At 47.3% G+C, this 26,274-nt stretch overlaps 8 non-coding genes across 8 annotated transcripts; all 8 read right to left on the reverse strand.

Annotated features, from left to right (window-relative positions):
* Nucleotides 1-38: 38 nt before the first annotated feature.
* On the reverse strand, nt 39-110 carry TRNAC-GCA (transfer RNA cysteine (anticodon GCA)). Its single transcript has one exon. It is a non-coding gene; the product is annotated as a tRNA-Cys (tRNA).
* A 3,734-nt stretch (nt 111-3,844) lies between these two features.
* TRNAC-GCA (transfer RNA cysteine (anticodon GCA)) lies at nt 3,845-3,916 on the reverse strand. Its single transcript has one exon. It is a non-coding gene; the product is annotated as a tRNA-Cys (tRNA).
* Nucleotides 3,917-6,718: 2,802 nt separating this feature from the next.
* Nucleotides 6,719-6,790, reverse strand: TRNAC-GCA (transfer RNA cysteine (anticodon GCA)). Its single transcript has one exon. It is a non-coding gene; the product is annotated as a tRNA-Cys (tRNA).
* A 4,609-nt stretch (nt 6,791-11,399) lies between these two features.
* On the reverse strand, nt 11,400-11,471 carry TRNAC-GCA (transfer RNA cysteine (anticodon GCA)). Its single transcript has one exon. It is a non-coding gene; the product is annotated as a tRNA-Cys (tRNA).
* Nucleotides 11,472-13,417: 1,946 nt separating this feature from the next.
* TRNAC-GCA (transfer RNA cysteine (anticodon GCA)) lies at nt 13,418-13,489 on the reverse strand. The gene has a single exon. It is a non-coding gene; the product is annotated as a tRNA-Cys (tRNA).
* A 3,719-nt stretch (nt 13,490-17,208) lies between these two features.
* On the reverse strand, nt 17,209-17,280 carry TRNAC-GCA (transfer RNA cysteine (anticodon GCA)). The gene has a single exon. It is a non-coding gene; the product is annotated as a tRNA-Cys (tRNA).
* A 2,793-nt stretch (nt 17,281-20,073) lies between these two features.
* TRNAC-GCA (transfer RNA cysteine (anticodon GCA)) lies at nt 20,074-20,145 on the reverse strand. The gene has a single exon. It is a non-coding gene; the product is annotated as a tRNA-Cys (tRNA).
* A 3,719-nt stretch (nt 20,146-23,864) lies between these two features.
* Nucleotides 23,865-23,936, reverse strand: TRNAC-GCA (transfer RNA cysteine (anticodon GCA)). The gene has a single exon. It is a non-coding gene; the product is annotated as a tRNA-Cys (tRNA).
* Nucleotides 23,937-26,274: the final 2,338 nt, after the last annotated feature.

Genomic DNA, 26,274 nt, shown 5'->3' on the forward strand with positions numbered 1-26,274 from the left:
GGATATGGTTCAGTTCGAAAGCAAAAAAAAGGGGGATTAGGGGGCACTCGGATTTGAACCAAGGACCTCTTGATCTGCAGTCAAATGCTCTACCACTGAGCTATACCCCCACAAGACATGGAAGGCTAAATTAAGCGCACAGAGTGGGGGACTCGAACCTAAGTCCTACCTAGCTCTCGGCTAGCCTGTACTGTCCCAGTTAAATGTATATGAACCGGTGGGAAAAAATGTATTTTTGGAAATCAACTGGTGCCAAAAAGTTATACAGATTTGTACATTACCTACATTTAAAGCTCTCAATCGTTCCAGTACTTATGATCTGCATGTCCTGCGTGCCATAAAGAGAGGGGGGCTCGAATTTAGATATTGCAAGCCTAAGAGGTAGCTCGGTCTTAGGTTCGAGCCCCCCTCTGCTCGTTTTCTCTTTTTTTGTCAAGACAGTTCAAGAACACAGTCCTCCTTGCCATTTTCCAAGTAGCTCTCACGGTCTAGTGGTTAGAGATTCTGCCTTGGAGCACAGAGGTTGGCAGTTCAAGTCCTGTGAAGACACTGAAGCTGGTTTGGAGAAATTGTGGCAGCAGAGCATGGCAATGGAGTATGTTAAGGTGTGTGTGTGTGTGTGTGTGTGTGTGTGTGTGTGTGTGTGTGTGTGTGTGTGTGTATGGTTGATGGTTGGGCATCCAGAAGGTGTTGGAGGTGTGGATAGCTGTGGTGGTGGTGTGGGTGGTAAGGAAGTGAGTGGTGTGGTTGGGAAGGAAGGTGTGATAGGAAGAAGGTTGGTGATGTGGAAGTGTGTGATGGGCTGGAGGCACTAGAGGGGGAGATCATTTTTCTTGAATATAAAAAAAAAAAAAAGGCAAATAAACACTCCCATTTTTTTATTTTCAACATCCCACATGTTGCAACAGACACAACACCACTTTTGGCAGATCGACAACCTAGAAGCCTCCATTCGATGTAGTCGACCACCTCCCACCACTTCACCCTCTGACCACTTACCTCAACATCTGTTCTCCTTGACATCCTCCTCACCTCAGTCCACCTATCGACATCCTCCAGGTCGACGATCCATTATTCCGCAATCTGCTCTCCTTGACATCCACCTCACCTCAGTCCATTTATCCACCGACATCATCCACGATCCATCTCTTTTAACAGCTTCCATCGTCACGATCTTCACAGGATTCGAACTCTCGACCTCTGCACTCCAAGGCTGCTGCTCTAACCACCAGGCCGTGGGAGCTGCTTGTCAACCAAATGCAGCGACCGAGGTCTAGGTTGTTTTGGCACACAGAGTAACTGTACAGAGGAAGGGGGGGGGGGGGGGGTTGGGGCGGGGCGGGGCAGGTCTAGACCACAGTCATCCTTGCCATTTTCCAAGTAGCTCTCATGGTCTAGTGGTTAGAGCTTCTGCCTTGGAGCACAGAGGTTGGCAGTTCAAGTCCTGTGAAGACACTGAAGCTGGTTTGGAGAAATTGTGGCAGCAGAGCATGGCAATGGAGTGTGTGTGTGTGTGTGTGTGTGTGTGTGTGTGTGTGTGTGTGTGTGTGTGGTTGATGGTTGGGCATCCAGAAGGTGTTGGAGGTGTGGATAGCTGTGGTGGTGGTGTGGGTGGTAAGGAAGTGAGTGGTGTGGGTGGGAAGGAAGGTGTGATAGGAAGAAGGTTGGTGATGTGGAAGTGTGTGATGGGCTGGAGGCACTAGAGGGGGAGATCATTTTTCTTGAATATAAAAAAAAAAAAAAGGCAAATAAACACTCCCATTTTTTTATTTTCAACATCCCACATGTTGCAACAGACACAACACCACTTTTGGCAGATCGACAACCTAGAAGCCTCCATTCGATGTAGTCGACCACCTCCCACCACTTCACCCTCTGACCACTTACCTCAACATCTGTTCTCCTTGACATCCTCCTCACCTCAGTCCACCTATCGACATCCTCCAGGTCAACGATCCATTATTCCGCAATCTGCTCTCCTTGACATCCACCTCACCTCAGTCCATTTATCCACCGACATCATCCACGATCCATCTCTTTTAACAGCTTCCATCGTCACGATCTTCACAGGGTTCGAACTCTCGACCTCTGCACTCCAAGGCTGCTGCTCTAACCACCAGGCCGTGGGAGCTGCTTGTCAACCAAATGCAGCGACCGAGGTCTAGGTTGTTTTGGCACACAGAGTAACTGTACAGAGGAAGGGGGGGGGGTTGGGGCGGGGCGGGGCAGGGCAGGTCTAGACCACAGTCCTCCTTGCCATTTTCCAAGTAGCTCTCACGGTCTAGTGGTTAGAGCTTCTGCCTTGGAGCACAGAGGTTGGCAGTTCAAGTCCTGTGAAGACACTGAAGCTGGTTTGGAGAAATTGTGGCAGCAGAGCATGGCAATGGAGTATGTTAAGGTAAGTGTTAGTGTGTGTGTGTGTGTGTGTGGTTGATGGTTGGGCATCCAGGAGGTGTGGATAGCTGTGGTGGTGGTGTGGGTGGTAAGGAAGTGAGTGGTGTGGGTGGGAAGGAAGTTGTGATAGGAAGAAGGTTGGTGATGTGGAAGTGTGTGATGGGCTGGAGGCACAAGAGGGGGAGATCATTTTTCTTGAATATAAAAGAAAAAGGTAAATAAACACTCCCATTTTTTTTATTTTCAACATCCCACATGTTGCAACAGACACAACACCACTTTTGGCAGATCGACAATCTAGAAGCCTCCATTCGATGTAGTCAACCACCTCCCACCACTTCACCCTCTGACCACTTACCTCAACATCTGTTTTCCTTGACATCCTCCTCACCTCAGTCCACCCATCGACATCCTCCAGGTCCACGATCCATTATTCCGCAATCTGCTCTCCTTGACATCCACCTCACCTCAGTCCATTTATGCACCGACATCGTCCACGATCCATCTCTTTTAACAGCTTCCATCGTCACGATCTTCACAGGATTCGAACTCTCGACCTCTGCACTCCAAGGCTGCTGCTCTAACCACCAGGCTGTGGGAGCTGCTTGTCAACCATATGCGGCGACCAAGGTCTAGGTTGTTTTGGCACACAGATTAAATGTACAGAGGAAGGGGGGGGGGGGGAGGGTTTTGGTACGGGGCGGTTACTCGAACCTACAACGGATCTAGCACTCTGCTCGCTGTGTCAAGATCCCTCACAGCTCAGTGGTTAGCCTTGCAGCCTAGCAGCATGAAGGTTGTTTGTTCAAATCCCCTGCTGTATTGGTTGAATCCAACTTCATGGGTTTGAACCCCCTTGGTAGCAGATGGAGGAAATGGCCTTGCTTTTATTGTCCATATATAAAAACATGTGGATGTCGGTGTTCTAAGGGGTTTGGAGTAGTTGGTGGCATGTTCTCGTACCTTATTTTTTTAGTTGTAAGTTTTGTCAGACCACAAAAAGATTAAAGTTACATTCGTGGATCTTAAAGGGATACTCGTGTGGCAATTTTTTTTTTTTATTAACCGGTGCCAAAAAGTTATACAGATTTGGAAATGACTTGTATTTAAAGCTCTTAACTCTTCCAATACTTATCAGCTGCTGTATGCTACAAGAGGAAGTTCTATGGTCCTTTTTTTTTTTTTGGCCCAAAAAAATTTACAATGTCTGTACCTCAACATTGCAAATGTTTTGCAATAAACTACAAACATGAGATATGGTTGAGCTGTAAAGAAAAAATTGTGCATTAGCGGGCACTTGGATTTGAACCAAGGACCTCTTGAACCGGCTCTACCACTGAGCTATACCCCTGCAATATGTGGCACGCATGTACCTCGACATTGCTAATTTTCAGCAATAAACTACATATGTGGGATATGGTTCAGTTCGAAAGCAAAAAAAAGGGGGATTAGGGGGCACTCGGATTTGAACCAAGGACCTCTTGATCTGCAGTCAAATGCTCTACCACTGAGCTATACCCCCACAAGACATGGAAGGCTAAATTAAGCGCACAGAGTGGGGGACTCGAACCTAAGTCCTACCTAGCTCTCGGCTAGCCTGTACTGTCCCAGTTAAATGTATATGAACCGGTGGGAAAAAATGTATTTTTGGAAATCAACTGGTGCCAAAAAGTTATACAGATTTGTACATTACCTACATTTAAAGCTCTCAATCGTTCCAGTACTTATGATCTGCATGTCCTGCGTGCCATAAAGAGAGGGGGGCTCGAATTTAGATATTGCAAGCCTAAGAGGTAGCTCGGTCTTAGGTTCGAGCCCCCCTCTGCTCGTTTTCTCTTTTTTTGTCAAGACAGTTCAAGACCACAGTCCTCCTTGCCATTTTCCAAGTAGCTCTCACGGTCTAGTGGTTAGAGCTTCTGCCTTGGAGCACAGAGGTTGGCAGTTCAAGTCCTGTGAAGACACTGAAGCTGGTTTGAAGAAATTGTGGCAGCAGAGCATGGCAATGGAGTATGTTAAGGTAAGTGTTAGTGTGTGTGTGTGTGTGTGTGGTTGATGGTTGGGCATCCAGAAGGTGTTGGAGGTGTGGATAGCTGTGGTGGTGGTGTGGGTGGTAAGGAAGTGAGTGGTGTGGGTGGGAAGGAAGGTGTGATAGGAAGAAGGTTGGTGATGTGGAAGTGTGTGATGGGCTGGAGGCACTAGAGGGGGAGATCATTTTTCTTGAATATAAAAAAAAAAAAGGCAAATAAACACTCCCATTTTTTTATTTTCAACATCCCACATGTTGCAACAGACACAACACCACTTTTGGCAGATCGACAACCTAGAAGCCTCCATTCGATGTAGTCGACCACCTCCCACCACTTCACCCTCTGACCACTTACCTCAACATCTGTTCTCCTTGACATCCTCCTCACCTCAGTCCACCTATCGACATCCTCCAGGTCCACGATCCATTATTCCACAATCTGCTCTCCTTGACATCCACCTCACCTCAGTCCATTTATCCACCAACATCATCCACGATCCATCTCTTTTAACAGCTTCCATCGTCACGATCTTCACAGGATTCGAACTCTCGACCTCTGCACTCCAAGGCTGCTGCTCTAACCACCAGGCCGTGGGAGCTGCTTGTCAACCAAACGCAGCGACCGAGGTCTAGGTTGTTTTGGCACACAGAGTAACTGTACAGAGGAAGGGGGGGGGGGGTTGGGGCGGGGCGGGGCAGGTCTAGACCACAGTCATCCTTGCCATTTTCCAAGTAGCTCTCACGGTCTAGTGGTTAGAGCTTCTGCCTTGGAGCACAGAGGTTGGCAGTTCAAGTCCTGTGAAGACACTGAAGCTGGTTTGGAGAATTTGTGGCAGCAGAGCATGGCAATGGAGTATGTTAAGGTAAGTGTTAGTGTGTGTGTGTGTGTGTGTGTGTGTGTGGTTGATGGTTGGGCATCCAGGAGGTGTGGATAGCTGTGGTGGTGGTGTGGGTGGTAAGGAAGTGAGTGGTGTGGGTGGGAAGGAAGTTGTGATAGGAAGAAGGTTGGTGATGTGGAAGTGTGTGATGGGCTGGAGGCACAAGAGGGGGAGATCATTTTTCTTGAATATAAAAGAAAAAGGTAAATAAACACTCCCATTTTTTTTATTTTCAACATCCCACATGTTGCAACAGACACAACACCACTTTTGGCAGATCGACAATCTAGAAGCCTCCATTCGATGTAGTCAACCACCTCCCACCACTTACCTCAACATCTGTTTTCCTTGACATCCTCCTCACCTCAGTCCACCCATCGACATCCTCCAGGTCCACGATCCATTATCCCGCAATCTGCTCTCCTTGACATCCACCTCACCTCAGTCCATTTATCCACCGACATCGTCCACGATCCATCTCTTTTAACAGCTTCCATCGTCACGATCTTCACAGGATTCGAACTCTCGACCTCTGCACTCCAAGGCTGCTGCTCTAACCACCAGGCCGTGGGAGCTGCTTGTCAACCAAATGCGGCGACCAAGGTCTAGGTTGTTTTGGCACACAGATTAAATGTACAGAGGAAGGGGGGGGGAGGGTTTTGGTACGGGGCGGTTACTCGAACCTAAGACGGATCTAGCACTCTGCTCGCTGTGTCAAGATCCCTCACAGCTCAGTGGTTAGCCTTGCAGCCTAGCAGCATGAAGGTTGTTTGTTCAAATCCCCTGCTGTATTGGTTGAATTCAACTTCATGGGTTTGAACCCCCTTGGTAGCAGATGGAGGAAATGGCCTTGCTTTTATTGTCCATATATAAAAACATGTGGATGTCGGTGTTCTAAGGGGTTTGGAGTAGTTGGTGGCATGTTCTCGTACCTTATTTTTTTAGATGTAAGTTTTGTCAGACCACAAAAAGATTAAAGTTACATTCGTGGATCTTAAAGGGATACTCGTGTGGCAATTTTTTTTTTTTATTAACCGGTGCCAAAAAGTTATACAGATTTGGAAATGACTTGTATTTAAAGCTCTTAACTCTTCCAATACTTATCAGCTGCTGTATGCTACAAGAGGAAGTTCTATGGTCCTTTTTTTTTTTTTTGGCCCAAAAAAATTTACAATGTCTGTACCTCAACATTGCAAATGTTTTGCAATAAACTACAAACATGAGATATGGTTGAGCTGTAAAGAAAAAATTGTGCATTAGCGGGCACTTGGATTTGAACCAAGGACCTCTTGAACCGGCTCTACCACTGAGCTATACCCCTGCAATATGTGGCACGCATGTACCTCGACATTGCTAATTTTCAGCAATAAACTACATATGTGGGATATGGTTCAGTTCGAAAGCAAAAAAAAGGGGGATTAGGGGGCACTCGGATTTGAACCAAGGACCTCTTGATCTGCAGTCAAATGCTCTACCACTGAGCTATACCCCCACAAGACATGGAAGGCTAAATTAAGCGCACAGAGTGGGGGACTCGAACCTAAGTCCTACCTAGCTCTCGGCTAGCCTGTACTGTCCCAGTTAAATGTATATGAACCGGTGGGAAAAAATGTATTTTTGGAAATCAACTGGTGCCAAAAAGTTATACAGATTTGTACATTACCTACATTTAAAGCTCTCAATCGTTCCAGTACTTATGATCTGCATGTCCTGCGTGCCATAAAGAGAGGGGGGCTCGAATTTAGATATTGCAAGCCTAAGAGGTAGCTCGGTCTTAGGTTCGAGCCCCCCTCTGCTCGTTTTCTCTTTTTTTGTCAAGACAGTTCAAGAACACAGTCCTCCTTGCCATTTTCCAAGTAGCTCTCACGGTCTAGTGGTTAGAGATTCTGCCTTGGAGCACAGAGGTTGGCAGTTCAAGTCCTGTGAAGACACTGAAGCTGGTTTGGAGAAATTGTGGCAGCAGAGCATGGCAATGGAGTATGTTAAGGTGTGTGTGTGTGTGTGTGTGTGTGTGTGTGTGTGTGTGTGTGTGTGTGTGGTTGATGGTTGGGCATCCAGAAGGTGTTGGAGGTGTGGATAGCTGTGGTGGTGGTGTGGGTGGTAAGGAAGTGAGTGGTGTGGTTGGGAAGGAAGGTGTGATAGGAAGAAGGTTGGTGATGTGGAAGTGTGTGATGGGCTGGAGGCACTAGAGGGGGAGATCATTTTTCTTGAATATAAAAAAAAAAAAAAGGCAAATAAACACTCCCATTTTTTTATTTTCAACATCCCACATGTTGCAACAGACACAACACCACTTTTGGCAGATCGACAACCTAGAAGCCTCCATTCGATGTAGTCGACCACCTCCCACCACTTCACCCTCTGACCACTTACCTCAACATCTGTTCTCCTTGACATCCTCCTCACCTCAGTCCACCTATCGACATCCTCCAGGTCGACGATCCATTATTCCGCAATCTGCTCTCCTTGACATCCACCTCACCTCAGTCCATTTATCCACCGACATCATCCACGATCCATCTCTTTTAACAGCTTCCATCGTCACGATCTTCACAGGATTCGAACTCTCGACCTCTGCACTCCAAGGCTGCTGCTCTAACCACCAGGCCGTGGGAGCTGCTTGTCAACCAAATGCAGCGACCGAGGTCTAGGTTGTTTTGGCACACAGAGTAACTGTACAGAGGAAGGGGGGGGGGGGGGGGGGGGGGGGGGGTTGGGGCGGGGCGGGGCAGGTCTAGACCACAGTCATCCTTGCCATTTTCCAAGTAGCTCTCATGGTCTAGTGGTTAGAGCTTCTGCCTTGGAGCACAGAGGTTGGCAGTTCAAGTCCTGTGAAGACACTGAAGCTGGTTTGGAGAAATTGTGGCAGCAGAGCATGGCAATGGAGTGTGTGTGTGTGTGTGTGTGTGTGTGTGTGTGTGTGTGTGTGTGTGTGTGTGTGTGGTTGATGGTTGGGCATCCAGAAGGTGTTGGAGGTGTGGATAGCTGTGGTGGTGGTGTGGGTGGTAAGGAAGTGAGTGGTGTGGGTGGGAAGGAAGGTGTGATAGGAAGAAGGTTGGTGATGTGGAAGTGTGTGATGGGCTGGAGGCACTAGAGGGGGAGATCATTTTTCTTGAATATAAAAAAAAAAAAAAGGCAAATAAACACTCCCATTTTTTTATTTTCAACATCCCACATGTTGCAACAGACACAACACCACTTTTGGCAGATCGACAACCTAGAAGCCTCCATTCGATGTAGTCGACCACCTCCCACCACTTCACCCTCTGACCACTTACCTCAACATCTGTTCTCCTTGACATCCTCCTCACCTCAGTCCACCTATCGACATCCTCCAGGTCAACGATCCATTATTCCGCAATCTGCTCTCCTTGACATCCACCTCACCTCAGTCCATTTATCCACCGACATCATCCACGATCCATCTCTTTTAACAGCTTCCATCGTCACGATCTTCACAGGGTTCGAACTCTCGACCTCTGCACTCCAAGGCTGCTGCTCTAACCACCAGGCCGTGGGAGCTGCTTGTCAACCAAATGCAGCGACCGAGGTCTAGGTTGTTTTGGCACACAGAGTAACTGTACAGAGGAAGGGGGGGGGGTTGGGGCGGGGCGGGGCAGGGCAGGTCTAGACCACAGTCCTCCTTGCCATTTTCCAAGTAGCTCTCACGGTCTAGTGGTTAGAGCTTCTGCCTTGGAGCACAGAGGTTGGCAGTTCAAGTCCTGTGAAGACACTGAAGCTGGTTTGGAGAAATTGTGGCAGCAGAGCATGGCAATGGAGTATGTTAAGGTAAGTGTTAGTGTGTGTGTGTGTGGTTGATGGTTGGGCATCCAGAAGGTGTTGGAGGTGTGGATAGCTGTGGTGGTGGTGTGGGTGGTAAGGAAGTGAGTGGTGTGGTGGGGAAGGAAGTTGTGATAGGAAGAAGGTTGGTGATGTGGAAGTGTGTGATGGGCTGGAGGCACTAGAGGGGGAGATCATTTTTCTTGAATATAAAAAAAAAAAAAGGCAAATAAACACTCCCATTTTTTTATTTTCAACATCCCACATGTTGCAACAGACACAACACCACTTTTGGCAGATCGACAACCTAGAAGCCTCCATTCGATGTAGTCGACCGCCTCCCACCACTTCACCCTCTGACCACTTACCTCAACATCTGTTCTCCTTGACATCCTCCTCACCTCAGTCCACCTATCGACATCCTCCAGGTCGACGATCCATTATTCCGCAATCTGCTCTCCTTGACATCCACCTCACCTCAGTCCATTTATCCACCAACATCATCCACGATCCATCTCTTTTAACAGCTTCCATCGTCACGATCTTCACAGGGTTCGAACTCTCGAACTCTGCACTCCAAGGCTGCTGCTCTAACCACCAGGCCGTGGGAGCTGCTTGTCAACCAAATGCAGCGACCGAGGTCTAGGTTGTTTTGGCACACAGAGTAACTGTACAGAGGAAGGGGGGGGGGGGGGGGTTGGGGCGGGGCGGGGCAGGTCTAGACCACAGTCATCCTTGCCATTTTCCAAGTAGCTCTCACGGTCTAGTGGTTAGAGCTTCTGCCTTGGAGCACAGAGGTTGGCAGTTCAAGTCCTGTGAAGACACTGAAGCTGGTTTGGAGAAATTGTGGCAGCAGAGCATGGCAATGGAGTATGTTAAGGTAAGTGTTAGTGTGTGTGTGTGTGTGTGGTTGATGGTTGGGCATCCAGGAGGTGTGGATAGCTGTGGTGGTGGTGTGGGTGGTAAGGAAGTGAGTGGTGTGGGTGGGAAGGAAGTTGTGATAGGAAGAAGGTTGGTGATGTGGAAGTGTGTGATGGGCTGGAGGCACAAGAGGGGGAGATCATTTTTCTTGAATATAAAAGAAAAAGGTAAATAAACACTCCCATTTTTTTTATTTTCAACATCCCACATGTTGCAACAGACACAACACCACTTTTGGCAGATCGACAATCTAGAAGCCTCCATTCAATGTAGTCAACCACCTCCCACCACTTCACCCTCTGACCACTTACCTCAACATCTGTTTTCCTTGACATCCTCCTCACCTCAGTCCACCCATCGACATCCTCCAGGTCCACGATCCATTATTCCGCAATCTGCTCTCCTTGACATCCACCTCACCTCAGTCCATTTATCCACCGACATCGTCCACGATCCATCTCTTTTAACAGCTTCCATCGTCACGATCTTCACAGGATTCGAACTCTCGACCTCTGCACTCCAAGGCTGCTGCTCTAACCACCAGGCCGTGGGAGCTGCTTGTCAACCAAATGCGGCGACCAAGGTCTAGGTTGTTTTGGCACACAGATTAAATGTACAGAGGAAGGGGGGGGGAGGGTTTTGGTACGGGGCGGTTACTCGAACCTAAGACGGATCTAGCACTCTGCTCGCTGTGTCAAGATCCCTCACAGCTCAGTGGTTAGCCTTGCAGCCTAGCAGCATGAAGGTTGTTTGTTCAAATCCCCTGCTGTATTGGTTGAATTCAACTTCATGGGTTTGAACCCCCTTGGTAGCAGATGGAGGAAATGGCCTTGCTTTTATTGTCCATATATAAAAACATGTGGATGTCGGTGTTCTAAGGGGTTTGGAGTAGTTGGTGGCATGTTCTCGTACCTTATTTTTTTAGATGTAAGTTTTGTCAGACCACAAAAAGATTAAAGTTACATTCGTGGATCTTAAAGGGATACTCGTGTGGCAATTTTTTTTTTTTATTAACCGGTGCCAAAAAGTTATACAGATTTGGAAATGACTTGTATTTAAAGCTCTTAACTCTTCCAATACTTATCAGCTGCTGTATGCTACAAGAGGAAGTTCTATGGTCCTTTTTTTTTTTTTTGGCCCAAAAAAATTTACAATGTCTGTACCTCAACATTGCAAATGTTTTGCAATAAACTACAAACATGAGATATGGTTGAGCTGTAAAGAAAAAATTGTGCATTAGCGGGCACTTGGATTTGAACCAAGGACCTCTTGAACCGGCTCTACCACTGAGCTATACCCCTGCAATATGTGGCACGCATGTACCTCGACATTGCTAATTTTCAGCAATAAACTACATATGTGGGATATGGTTCAGTTCGAAAGCAAAAAAAAGGGGGATTAGGGGGCACTCGGATTTGAACCAAGGACCTCTTGATCTGCAGTCAAATGCTCTACCACTGAGCTATACCCCCACAAGACATGGAAGGCTAAATTAAGCGCACAGAGTGGGGGACTCGAACCTAAGTCCTACCTAGCTCTCGGCTAGCCTGTACTGTCCCAGTTAAATGTATATGAACCGGTGGGAAAAAATGTATTTTTGGAAATCAACTGGTGCCAAAAAGTTATACAGATTTGTACATTACCTACATTTAAAGCTCTCAATCGTTCCAGTACTTATGATCTGCATGTCCTGCGTGCCATAAAGAGAGGGGGGCTCGAATTTAGATATTGCAAGCCTAAGAGGTAGCTCGGTCTTAGGTTCGAGCCCCCCTCTGCTCGTTTTCTCTTTTTTTGTCAAGACAGTTCAAGACCACAGTCCTCCTTGCCATTTTCCAAGTAGCTCTCACGGTCTAGTGGTTAGAGCTTCTGCCTTGGAGCACAGAGGTTGGCAGTTCAAGTCCTGTGAAGACACTGAAGCTGGTTTGAAGAAATTGTGGCAGCAGAGCATGGCAATGGAGTATGTTAAGGTAAGTGTTAGTGTGTGTGTGTGTGTGTGGTTGATGGTTGGGCATCCAGAAGGTGTTGGAGGTGTGGATAGCTGTGGTGGTGGTGTGGGTGGTAAGGAAGTGAGTGGTGTGGGTGGGAAGGAAGGTGTGATAGGAAGAAGGTTGGTGATGTGGAAGTGTGTGATGGGCTGGAGGCACTAGAGGGGGAGATCATTTTTCTTGAATATAAAAAAAAAAAAGGCAAATAAACACTCCCATTTTTTTATTTTCAACATCCCACATGTTGCAACAGACACAACACCACTTTTGGCAGATCGACAATCTAGAAGCCTCCATTCGATGTAGTCAACCACCTCCCACCACTTCACCCTCTGACCACTTACCTCAACATCTGTTTTCCTTGACATCCTCCTCACCTCAGTCCACCCATCGACATCCTCCAGGTCCACGATCCATTATTCCGCAATCTGCTCTCCTTGACATCCACCTCACCTCAGTCCATTTATCCACCGACATCGTCCACGATCCATCTCTTTTAACAGCTTCCATCGTCACGATCTTCACAGGATTCGAACTCTCGACCTCTGCACTCCAAGGCTGCTGCTCTAACCACCAGGCCGTGGGAGCTGCTTGTCAACCAAATGCGGCGACCAAGGTCTAGGTTGTTTTGGCACACAGATTAAATGTACAGAGGAAGGGGGGGGGAGGGTTTTGGTACGGGGCGGTTACTCGAACCTAAGACGGATCTAGCACTCTGCTCGCTGTGTCAAGATCCCTCACAGCTCAGTGGTTAGCCTTGCAGCCTAGCAGCATGAAGGTTGTTTGTTCAAATCCCCTGCTGTATTGGTTGAATTCAACTTCATGGGTTTGAACCCCCTTGGTAGCAGATGGAGGAAATGGCCTTGCTTTTATTGTCCATATATAAAAACATGTGGATGTCGGTGTTCTAAGGGGTTTGGAGTAGTTGGTGGCATGTTCTCGTACCTTATTTTTTTAGATGTAAGTTTTGTCAGACCACAAAAAGATTAAAGTTACATTCGTGGATCTTAAAGGGATACTCGTGTGGCAATTTTTTTTTTTTATTAACCGGTGCCAAAAAGTTATACAGATTTGGAAATGACTTGTATTTAAAGCTCTTAACTCTTCCAATACTTATCAGCTGCTGTATGCTACAAGAGGAAGTTCTATGGTCCTTTTTTTTTTTTTTGGCCCAAAAAAATTTACAATGTCTGTACCTCAACATTGCAAATGTTTTGCAATAAACTACAAACATGAGATATGGTTGAGCTGTAAAGAAAAAATTGTGCATTAGCAGGCACTTGGATTTGAACCAAGGACCTCTTGAACCGGCTCTACCACTGAGCTATACCCCTGCAATATGTGGCACGCATGTACCTCGACATTGCTAATTTTCAGCAATAAACTACATATGTGGGATATGGTTCAGTTCGAAAGCAAAAAAAAGGGGGATTAGGGGGCACTCGGATTTGAACCAAGGACCTCTTGATCTGCAGTCAAATGCTCTACCACTGAGCTATACCCCCACAAGACATGGAAGGCTAAATTAAGCGCACAGAGTGGGGGACTCGAACCTAAGTCCTACCTAGCTCTCGGCTAGCCTGTACTGTCCCAGTTAAATGTATATGAACCGGTGGGAAAAAATGTATTTTTGGAAATCAACTGGTGCCAAAAAGTTATACAGATTTGTACATTACCTACATTTAAAGCTCTCAATCGTTCCAGTACTTATGATCTGCATGTCCTGCGTGCCATAAAGAGAGGGGGGCTCGAATTTAGATATTGCAAGCCTAAGAGGTAGCTCGGTCTTAGGTTCGAGCCCCCCTCTGCTCGTTTTCTCTTTTTTTGTCAAGACAGTTCAAGAACACAGTCCTCCTTGCCATTTTCCAAGTAGCTCTCACGGTCTAGTGGTTAGAGATTCTGCCTTGGAGCACAGAGGTTGGCAGTTCAAGTCCTGTGAAGACACTGAAGCTGGTTTGGAGAAATTGTGGCAGCAGAGCATGGCAATGGAGTATGTTAAGGTGTGTGTGTGTGTGTGTGTGTGTGTGTGTGTGTGTGTGTGTGTGTGTGGTGATGGTTGGGCATCCAGAAGGTGTTGGAGGTGTGGATAGCTGTGGTGGTGGTGTGGGTGGTAAGGAAGTGAGTGGTGTGGTTGGGAAGGAAGGTGTGATAGGAAGAAGGTTGGTGATGTGGAAGTGTGTGATGGGCTGGAGGCACTAGAGGGGGAGATCATTTTTCTTGAATATAAAAAAAAAAAAAAGGCAAATAAACACTCCCATTTTTTTATTTTCAACATCCCACATGTTGCAACAGACACAACACCACTTTTGGCAGATCGACAACCTAGAAGCCTCCATTCGATGTAGTCGACCACCTCCCACCACTTCACCCTCTGACCACTTACCTCAACATCTGTTCTCCTTGACATCCTCCTCACCTCAGTCCACCTATCGACATCCTCCAGGTCGACGATCCATTATTCCGCAATCTGCTCTCCTTGACATCCACCTCACCTCAGTCCATTTATCCACCGACATCATCCACGATCCATCTCTTTTAACAGCTTCCATCGTCACGATCTTCACAGGATTCGAACTCTCGACCTCTGCACTCCAAGGCTGCTGCTCTAACCACCAGGCCGTGGGAGCTGCTTGTCAACCAAATGCAGCGACCGAGGTCTAGGTTGTTTTGGCACACAGAGTAACTGTACAGAGGAAGGGGGGGGGGGGGGGTTGGGGCGGGGCGGGGCAGGTCTAGACCACAGTCATCCTTGCCATTTTCCAAGTAGCTCTCATGGTCTAGTGGTTAGAGCTTCTGCCTTGGAGCACAGAGGTTGGCAGTTCAAGTCCTGTGAAGACACTGAAGCTGGTTTGGAGAAATTGTGGCAGCAGAGCATGGCAATGGAGTGTGTGTGTGTGTGTGTGTGTGTGTGTGTGTGTGTGTGTGTGTGTGGTTGATGGTTGGGCATCCAGAAGGTGTTGGAGGTGTGGATAGCTGTGGTGGTGGTGTGGGTGGTAAGGAAGTGAGTGGTGTGGGTGGGAAGGAAGGTGTGATAGGAAGAAGGTTGGTGATGTGGAAGTGTGTGATGGGCTGGAGGCACTAGAGGGGGAGATCATTTTTCTTGAATATAAAAAAAAAAAAAAGGCAAATAAACACTCCCATTTTTTTATTTTCAACATCCCACATGTTGCAACAGACACAACACCACTTTTGGCAGATCGACAACCTAGAAGCCTCCATTCGATGTAGTCGACCACCTCCCACCACTTCACCCTCTGACCACTTACCTCAACATCTGTTCTCCTTGACATCCTCCTCCACCTCAGTCCACCTATCGACATCCTCCAGGTCAACGATCCATTATTCCGCAATCTGCTCTCCTTGACATCCACCTCACCTCAGTCCATTTATCCACCGACATCATCCACGATCCATCTCTTTTAACAGCTTCCATCGTCACGATCTTCACAGGGTTCGAACTCTCGACCTCTGCACTCCAAGGCTGCTGCTCTAACCACCAGGCCGTGGGAGCTGCTTGTCAACCAAATGCAGCGACCGAGGTCTAGGTTGTTTTGGCACACAGAGTAACTGTACAGAGGAAGGGGGGGGGGTTGGGGCGGGGCGGGGCAGGGCAGGTCTAGACCACAGTCCTCCTTGCCATTTTCCAAGTAGCTCTCACGGTCTAGTGGTTAGAGCTTCTGCCTTGGAGCACAGAGGTTGGCAGTTCAAGTCCTGTGAAGACACTGAAGCTGGTTTGGAGAAATTGTGGCAGCAGAGCATGGCAATGGAGTATGTTAAGGTAAGTGTTAGTGTGTGTGTGTGTGTGTGTGGTTGATGGTTGGGCATCCAGGAGGTGTGGATAGCTGTGGTGGTGGTGTGGGTGGTAAGGAAGTGAGTGGTGTGGGTGGGAAGGAAGTTGTGATAGGAAGAAGGTTGGTGATGTGGAAGTGTGTGATGGGCTGGAGGCACAAGAGGGGGAGATCATTTTTCTTGAATATAAAAGAAAAAGGTAAATAAACACTCCCATTTTTTTTATTTTCAACATCCCACATGTTGCAACAGACACAACACCACTTTTGGCAGATCGACAATCTAGAAGCCTCCATTCGATGTAGTCAACCACCTCCCACCACTTCACCCTCTGACCACTTACCTCAACATCTGTTTTCCTTGACATCCTCCTCACCTCAGTCCACCCATCGACATCCTCCAGGTCCACGATCCATTATTCCGCAATCTGCTCTCCTTGACATCCACCTCACCTCAGTCCATTTATGCACCGACATCGTCCACGATCCATCTCTTTTAACAGCTTCCATCGTCACGATCTTCACAGGATTCGAACTCTCGACCTCTGCACTCCAAGGCTGCTGCTCTAACCACCAGGCTGTGGGAGCTGCTTGTCAACCATATGCGGCGACCAAGGTCTAGGTTGTTTTGGCACACAGATTAAATGTACAGAGGAAGGGGGGGGGGGGGAGGGTTTTGGTACGGGGCGGTTACTCGAACCTACAACGGATCTAGCACTCTGCTCGCTGTGTCAAGATCCCTCACAGCTCAGTGGTTAGCCTTGCAGCCTAGCAGCATGAAGGTTGTTTGTTCAAATCCCCTGCTGTATTGGTTGAATCCAACTTCATGGGTTTGAACCCCCTTGGTAGCAGATGGAGGAAATGGCCTTGCTTTTATTGTCCATATATAAAAACATGTGGATGTCGGTGTTCTAAGGGGTTTGGAGTAGTTGGTGGCATGTTCTCGTACCTTATTTTTTTAGTTGTAAGTTTTGTCAGACCACAAAAAGATTAAAGTTACATTCGTGGATCTTAAAGGGATACTCGTGTGGCAATTTTTTTTTTTTATTAACCGGTGCCAAAAAGTTATACAGATTTGGAAATGACTTGTATTTAAAGCTCTTAACTCTTCCAATACTTATCAGCTGCTGTATGCTACAAGAGGAAGTTCTATGGTCCTTTTTTTTTTTTTGGCCCAAAAAAATTTACAATGTCTGTACCTCAACATTGCAAATGTTTTGCAATAAACTACAAACATGAGATATGGTTGAGCTGTAAAGAAAAAATTGTGCATTAGCGGGCACTTGGATTTGAACCAAGGACCTCTTGAACCGGCTCTACCACTGAGCTATACCCCTGCAATATGTGGCACGCATGTACCTCGACATTGCTAATTTTCAGCAATAAACTACATATGTGGGATATGGTTCAGTTCGAAAGCAAAAAAAAGGGGGATTAGGGGGCACTCGGATTTGAACCAAGGACCTCTTGATCTGCAGTCAAATGCTCTACCACTGAGCTATACCCCCACAAGACATGGAAGGCTAAATTAAGCGCACAGAGTGGGGGACTCGAACCTAAGTCCTACCTAGCTCTCGGCTAGCCTGTACTGTCCCAGTTAAATGTATATGAACCGGTGGGAAAAAATGTATTTTTGGAAATCAACTGGTGCCAAAAAGTTATACAGATTTGTACATTACCTACATTTAAAGCTCTCAATCGTTCCAGTACTTATGATCTGCATGTCCTGCGTGCCATAAAGAGAGGGGGGCTCGAATTTAGATATTGCAAGCCTAAGAGGTAGCTCGGTCTTAGGTTCGAGCCCCCCTCTGCTCGTTTTCTCTTTTTTTGTCAAGACAGTTCAAGACCACAGTCCTCCTTGCCATTTTCCAAGTAGCTCTCACGGTCTAGTGGTTAGAGCTTCTGCCTTGGAGCACAGAGGTTGGCAGTTCAAGTCCTGTGAAGACACTGAAGCTGGTTTGAAGAAATTGTGGCAGCAGAGCATGGCAATGGAGTATGTTAAGGTAAGTGTTAGTGTGTGTGTGTGTGTGTGTGTGGTTGATGGTTGGGCATCCAGAAGGTGTTGGAGGTGTGGATAGCTGTGGTGGTGGTGTGGGTGGTAAGGAAGTGAGTGGTGTGGGTGGGAAGGAAGGTGTGATAGGAAGAAGGTTGGTGATGTGGAAGTGTGTGATGGGCTGGAGGCACTAGAGGGGGAGATCATTTTTCTTGAATATAAAAAAAAAAAAGGCAAATAAACACTCCCATTTTTTTATTTTCAACATCCCACATGTTGCAACAGACACAACACCACTTTTGGCAGATCGACAACCTAGAAGCCTCCATTCGATGTAGTCGACCACCTCCCACCACTTCACCCTCTGACCACTTACCTCAACATCTGTTCTCCTTGACATCCTCCTCACCTCAGTCCACCTATCGACATCCTCCAGGTCCACGATCCATTATTCCACAATCTGCTCTCCTTGACATCCACCTCACCTCAGTCCATTTATCCACCAACATCATCCACGATCCATCTCTTTTAACAGCTTCCATCGTCACGATCTTCACAGGATTCGAACTCTCGACCTCTGCACTCCAAGGCTGCTGCTCTAACCACCAGGCCATGGGAGCTGCTTGTCAACCAAACGCAGCGACCGAGGTCTAGGTTGTTTTGGCACACAGAGTAACTGTACAGAGGAAGGGGGGGGGGGGTTGGGGCGGGGCGGGGCAGGTCTAGACCACAGTCATCCTTGCCATTTTCCAAGTAGCTCTCACGGTCTAGTGGTTAGAGCTTCTGCCTTGGAGCACAGAGGTTGGCAGTTCAAGTCCTGTGAAGACACTGAAGCTGGTTTGGAGAATTTGTGGCAGCAGAGCATGGCAATGGAGTATGTTAAGGTAAGTGTTAGTGTGTGTGTGTGTGTGGTTGATGGTTGGGCATCCAGGAGGTGTGGATAGCTGTGGTGGTGGTGTGGGTGGTAAGGAAGTGAGTGGTGTGGGTGGGAAGGAAGTTGTGATAGGAAGAAGGTTGGTGATGTGGAAGTGTGTGATGGGCTGGAGGCACAAGAGGGGGAGATCATTTTTCTTGAATATAAAAGAAAAAGGTAAATAAACACTCCCATTTTTTTTATTTTCAACATCCCACATGTTGCAACAGACACAACACCACTTTTGGCAGATCGACAATCTAGAAGCCTCCATTCGATGTAGTCAACCACCTCCCACCACTTACCTCAACATCTGTTTTCCTTGACATCCTCCTCACCTCAGTCCACCCATCGACATCCTCCAGGTCCACGATCCATTATCCCGCAATCTGCTCTCCTTGACATCCACCTCACCTCAGTCCATTTATCCACCGACATCGTCCACGATCCATCTCTTTTAACAGCTTCCATCGTCACGATCTTCACAGGATTCGAACTCTCGACCTCTGCACTCCAAGGCTGCTGCTCTAACCACCAGGCCGTGGGAGCTGCTTGTCAACCAAATGCGGCGACCAAGGTCTAGGTTGTTTTGGCACACAGATTAAATGTACAGAGGAAGGGGGGGGGAGGGTTTTGGTACGGGGCGGTTACTCGAACCTAAGACGGATCTAGCACTCTGCTCGCTGTGTCAAGATCCCTCACAGCTCAGTGGTTAGCCTTGCAGCCTAGCAGCATGAAGGTTGTTTGTTCAAATCCCCTGCTGTATTGGTTGAATTCAACTTCATGGGTTTGAACCCCCTTGGTAGCAGATGGAGGAAATGGCCTTGCTTTTATTGTCCATATATAAAAACATGTGGATGTCGGTGTTCTAAGGGGTTTGGAGTAGTTGGTGGCATGTTCTCGTACCTTATTTTTTTAGATGTAAGTTTTGTCAGACCACAAAAAGATTAAAGTTACATTCGTGGATCTTAAAGGGATACTCGTGTGGCAATTTTTTTTTTTTATTAACCGGTGCCAAAAAGTTATACAGATTTGGAAATGACTTGTATTTAAAGCTCTTAACTCTTCCAATACTTATCAGCTGCTGTATGCTACAAGAGGAAGTTCTATGGTCCTTTTTTTTTTTTTTTGGCCCAAAAAAATTTACAATGTCTGTACCTCAACATTGCAAATGTTTTGCAATAAACTACAAACATGAGATATGGTTGAGCTGTAAAGAAAAAATTGTGCATTAGCGGGCACTTGGATTTGAACCAAGGACCTCTTGAACCGGCTCTACCACTGAGCTATACCCCTGCAATATGTGGCACGCATGTACCTCGACATTGCTAATTTTCAGCAATAAACTACATATGTGGGATATGGTTCAGTTCGAAAGCAAAAAAAAGGGGGATTAGGGGGCACTCGGATTTGAACCAAGGACCTCTTGATCTGCAGTCAAATGCTCTACCACTGAGCTATACCCCCACAAGACATGGAAGGCTAAATTAAGCGCACAGAGTGGGGGACTCGAACCTAAGTCCTACCTAGCTCTCGGCTAGCCTGTACTGTCCCAGTTAAATGTATATGAACCGGTGGGAAAAAATGTATTTTTGGAAATCAACTGGTGCCAAAAAGTTATACAGATTTGTACATTACCTACATTTAAAGCTCTCAATCGTTCCAGTACTTATGATCTGCATGTCCTGCGTGCCATAAAGAGAGGGGGGCTCGAATTTAGATATTGCAAGCCTAAGAGGTAGCTCGGTCTTAGGTTCGAGCCCCCCTCTGCTCGTTTTCTCTTTTTTTGTCAAGACAGTTCAAGAACACAGTCCTCCTTGCCATTTTCCAAGTAGCTCTCACGGTCTAGTGGTTAGAGATTCTGCCTTGGAGCACAGAGGTTGGCAGTTCAAGTCCTGTGAAGACACTGAAGCTGGTTTGGAGAAATTGTGGCAGCAGAGCATGGCAATGGAGTATGTTAAGGTGTGTGTGTGTGTGTGTGTGTGTGTGTGTGTGTGTGTGTGTGTGTTGATGGTTGGGCATCCAGAAGGTGTTGGAGGTGTGGATAGCTGTGGTGGTGGTGTGGGTGGTAAGGAAGTGAGTGGTGTGGTTGGGAAGGAAGGTGTGATAGGAAGAAGGTTGGTGATGTGGAAGTGTGTGATGGGCTGGAGGCACTAGAGGGGGAGATCATTTTTCTTGAATATAAAAAAAAAAAAAAGGCAAATAAACACTCCCATTTTTTTATTTTCAACATCCCACATGTTGCAACAGACACAACACCACTTTTGGCAGATCGACAACCTAGAAGCCTCCATTCGATGTAGTCGACCACCTCCCACCACTTCACCCTCTGACCACTTACCTCAACATCTGTTCTCCTTGACATCCTCCTCACCTCAGTCCACCTATCGACATCCTCCAGGTCGACGATCCATTATTCCGCAATCTGCTCTCCTTGACATCCACCTCACCTCAGTCCATTTATCCACCGACATCATCCACGATCCATCTCTTTTAACAGCTTCCATCGTCACGATCTTCACAGGATTCGAACTCTCGACCTCTGCACTCCAAGGCTGCTGCTCTAACCACCAGGCCGTGGGAGCTGCTTGTCAACCAAATGCAGCGACCGAGGTCTAGGTTGTTTTGGCACACAGAGTAACTGTACAGAGGAAGGGGGGGGGGGGGGGGTTGGGGCGGGGCGGGGCAGGTCTAGACCACAGTCATCCTTGCCATTTTCCAAGTAGCTCTCATGGTCTAGTGGTTAGAGCTTCTGCCTTGGAGCACAGAGGTTGGCAGTTCAAGTCCTGTGAAGACACTGAAGCTGGTTTGGAGAAATTGTGGCAGCAGAGCATGGCAATGGAGTGTGTGTGTGTGTGTGTGTGTGTGTGTGTGTGTGTGTGTGTGTGTGTGTGTGTGATGGTTGGGCATCCAGAAGGTGTTGGAGGTGTGGATAGCTGTGGTGGTGGTGTGGGTGGTAAGGAAGTGAGTGGTGTGGGTGGGAAGGAAGGTGTGATAGGAAGAAGGTTGGTGATGTGGAAGTGTGTGATGGGCTGGAGGCACTAGAGGGGGAGATCATTTTTCTTGAATATAAAAAAAAAAAAAAGGCAAATAAACACTCCCATTTTTTTATTTTCAACATCCCACATGTTGCAACAGACACAACACCACTTTTGGCAGATCGACAACCTAGAAGCCTCCATTCGATGTAGTCGACCACCTCCCACCACTTCACCCTCTGACCACTTACCTCAACATCTGTTCTCCTTGACATCCTCCTCACCTCAGTCCACCTATCGACATCCTCCAGGTCAACGATCCATTATTCCGCAATCTGCTCTCCTTGACATCCACCTCACCTCAGTCCATTTATCCACCGACATCATCCACGATCCATCTCTTTTAACAGCTTCCATCGTCACGATCTTCACAGGGTTCGAACTCTCGACCTCTGCACTCCAAGGCTGCTGCTCTAACCACCAGGCCGTGGGAGCTGCTTGTCAACCAAATGCAGCGACCGAGGTCTAGGTTGTTTTGGCACACAGAGTAACTGTACAGAGGAAGGGGGGGGGGTTGGGGCGGGGCGGGGCAGGGCAGGTCTAGACCACAGTCCTCCTTGCCATTTTCCAAGTAGCTCTCACGGTCTAGTGGTTAGAGCTTCTGCCTTGGAGCACAGAGGTTGGCAGTTCAAGTCCTGTGAAGACACTGAAGCTGGTTTGGAGAAATTGTGGCAGCAGAGCATGGCAATGGAGTATGTTAAGGTAAGTGTTAGTGTGTGTGTGTGTGTGTGTGGTTGATGGTTGGGCATCCAGGAGGTGTGGATAGCTGTGGTGGTGGTGTGGGTGGTAAGGAAGTGAGTGGTGTGGGTGGGAAGGAAGTTGTGATAGGAAGAAGGTTGGTGATGTGGAAGTGTGTGATGGGCTGGAGGCACAAGAGGGGGAGATCATTTTTCTTGAATATAAAAGAAAAAGGTAAATAAACACTCCCATTTTTTTTATTTTCAACATCCCACATGTTGCAACAGACACAACACCACTTTTGGCAGATCGACAATCTAGAAGCCTCCATTCGATGTAGTCAACCACCTCCCACCACTTCACCCTCTGACCACTTACCTCAACATCTGTTTTCCTTGACATCCTCCTCACCTCAGTCCACCCATCGACATCCTCCAGGTCCACGATCCATTATTCCGCAATCTGCTCTCCTTGACATCCACCTCACCTCAGTCCATTTATGCACCGACATCGTCCACGATCCATCTCTTTTAACAGCTTCCATCGTCACGATCTTCACAGGATTCGAACTCTCGACCTCTGCACTCCAAGGCTGCTGCTCTAACCACCAGGCTGTGGGAGCTGCTTGTCAACCATATGCGGCGACCAAGGTCTAGGTTGTTTTGGCACACAGATTAAATGTACAGAGGAAGGGGGGGGGGGGGAGGGTTTTGGTACGGGGCGGTTACTCGAACCTACAACGGATCTAGCACTCTGCTCGCTGTGTCAAGATCCCTCACAGCTCAGTGGTTAGCCTTGCAGCCTAGCAGCATGAAGGTTGTTTGTTCAAATCCCCTGCTGTATTGGTTGAATCCAACTTCATGGGTTTGAACCCCCTTGGTAGCAGATGGAGGAAATGGCCTTGCTTTTATTGTCCATATATAAAAACATGTGGATGTCGGTGTTCTAAGGGGTTTGGAGTAGTTGGTGGCATGTTCTCGTACCTTATTTTTTTAGTTGTAAGTTTTGTCAGACCACAAAAAGATTAAAGTTACATTCGTGGATCTTAAAGGGATACTCGTGTGGCAATTTTTTTTTTTTATTAACCGGTGCCAAAAAGTTATACAGATTTGGAAATGACTTGTATTTAAAGCTCTTAACTCTTCCAATACTTATCAGCTGCTGTATGCTACAAGAGGAAGTTCTATGGTCCTTTTTTTTTTTTTGGCCCAAAAAAATTTACAATGTCTGTACCTCAACATTGCAAATGTTTTGCAATAAACTACAAACATGAGATATGGTTGAGCTGTAAAGAAAAAATTGTGCATTAGCGGGCACTTGGATTTGAACCAAGGACCTCTTGAACCGGCTCTACCACTGAGCTATACCCCTGCAATATGTGGCACGCATGTACCTCGACATTGCTAATTTTCAGCAATAAACTACATATGTGGGATATGGTTCAGTTCGAAAGCAAAAAAAAGGGGGATTAGGGGGCACTCGGATTTGAACCAAGGACCTCTTGATCTGCAGTCAAATGCTCTACCACTGAGCTATACCCCCACAAGACATGGAAGGCTAAATTAAGCGCACAGAGTGGGGGACTCGAACCTAAGTCCTACCTAGCTCTCGGCTAGCCTGTACTGTCCCAGTTAAATGTATATGAACCGGTGGGAAAAAATGTATTTTTGGAAATCAACTGGTGCCAAAAAGTTATACAGATTTGTACATTACCTACATTTAAAGCTCTCAATCGTTCCAGTACTTATGATCTGCATGTCCTGCGTGCCATAAAGAGAGGGGGGCTCGAATTTAGATATTGCAAGCCTAAGAGGTAGCTCGGTCTTAGGTTCGAGCCCCCCTCTGCTCGTTTTCTCTTTTTTTGTCAAGACAGTTCAAGACCACAGTCCTCCTTGCCATTTTCCAAGTAGCTCTCACGGTCTAGTGGTTAGAGCTTCTGCCTTGGAGCACAGAGGTTGGCAGTTCAAGTCCTGTGAAGACACTGAAGCTGGTTTGAAGAAATTGTGGCAGCAGAGCATGGCAATGGAGTATGTTAAGGTAAGTGTTAGTGTGTGTGTGTGTGTGTGTGGTTGATGGTTGGGCATCCAGAAGGTGTTGGAGGTGTGGATAGCTGTGGTGGTGGTGTGGGTGGTAAGGAAGTGAGTGGTGTGGGTGGGAAGGAAGGTGTGATAGGAAGAAGGTTGGTGATGTGGAAGTGTGTGATGGGCTGGAGGCACTAGAGGGGGAGATCATTTTTCTTGAATATAAAAAAAAAAAAGGCAAATAAACACTCCCATTTTTTTATTTTCAACATCCCACATGTTGCAACAGACACAACACCACTTTTGGCAGATCGACAACCTAGAAGCCTCCATTCGATGTAGTCGACCACCTCCCACCACTTCACCCTCTGACCACTTACCTCAACATCTGTTCTCCTTGACATCCTCCTCACCTCAGTCCACCTATCGACATCCTCCAGGTCCACGATCCATTATTCCACAATCTGCTCTCCTTGACATCCACCTCACCTCAGTCCATTTATCCACCAACATCATCCACGATCCATCTCTTTTAACAGCTTCCATCGTCACGATCTTCACAGGATTCGAACTCTCGACCTCTGCACTCCAAGGCTGCTGCTCTAACCACCAGGCCGTGGGAGCTGCTTGTCAACCAAACGCAGCGACCGAGGTCTAGGTTGTTTTGGCACACAGAGTAACTGTACAGAGGAAGGGGGGGGGGGGGTTGGGGCGGGGCGGGGCAGGTCTAGACCACAGTCATCCTTGCCATTTTCCAAGTAGCTCTCACGGTCTAGTGGTTAGAGCTTCTGCCTTGGAGCACAGAGGTTGGCAGTTCAAGTCCTGTGAAGACACTGAAGCTGGTTTGGAGAATTTGTGGCAGCAGAGCATGGCAATGGAGTATGTTAAGGTAAGTGTTAGTGTGTGTGTGTGTGTGTGTGTGTGTGTGTGTTGATGGTTGGGCATCCAGGAGGTGTGGATAGCTGTGGTGGTGGTGTGGGTGGTAAGGAAGTGAGTGGTGTGGGTGGGAAGGAAGTTGTGATAGGAAGAAGGTTGGTGATGTGGAAGTGTGTGATGGGCTGGAGGCACAAGAGGGGGAGATCATTTTTCTTGAATATAAAAGAAAAAGGTAAATAAACACTCCCATTTTTTTTATTTTCAACATCCCACATGTTGCAACAGACACAACACCACTTTTGGCAGATCGACAATCTAGAAGCCTCCATTCGATGTAGTCAACCACCTCCCACCACTTACCTCAACATCTGTTTTCCTTGACATCCTCCTCACCTCAGTCCACCCATCGACATCCTCCAGGTCCACGATCCATTATCCCGCAATCTGCTCTCCTTGACATCCACCTCACCTCAGTCCATTTATCCACCGACATCGTCCACGATCCATCTCTTTTAACAGCTTCCATCGTCACGATCTTCACAGGATTCGAACTCTCGACCTCTGCACTCCAAGGCTGCTGCTCTAACCACCAGGCCGTGGGAGCTGCTTGTCAACCAAATGCGGCGACCAAGGTCTAGGTTGTTTTGGCACACAGATTAAATGTACAGAGGAAGGGGGGGGGAGGGTTTTGGTACGGGGCGGTTACTCTAACCTACGACGGATCTAGCACTCTGCTCGCTGTGTCAAGATCCCTCACAGCTCAGTGGTTAGCCTTGCAGCCTAGCAGCATGAAGGTTGTTTGTTCAAATCCCCTGCTGTATTGGTTGAATTCAACTTCATGGGTTTGAACCCCCTTGGTAGCAGATGGAGGAAATGGCCTTGCTTTTATTGTCCATATATAAAAACATGTGGATGTCGGTGTTCTAAGGGGTTTGGAGTAGTTGGTGGCATGTTCTCGTACCTTATTTTTTTAGATGTAAGTT

This window comes from Hyla sarda, chromosome 3, assembly GCF_029499605.1.
Source record: "Hyla sarda isolate aHylSar1 chromosome 3, aHylSar1.hap1, whole genome shotgun sequence".
NCBI classification, from domain to species: domain Eukaryota; kingdom Metazoa; phylum Chordata; class Amphibia; order Anura; family Hylidae; genus Hyla; species Hyla sarda.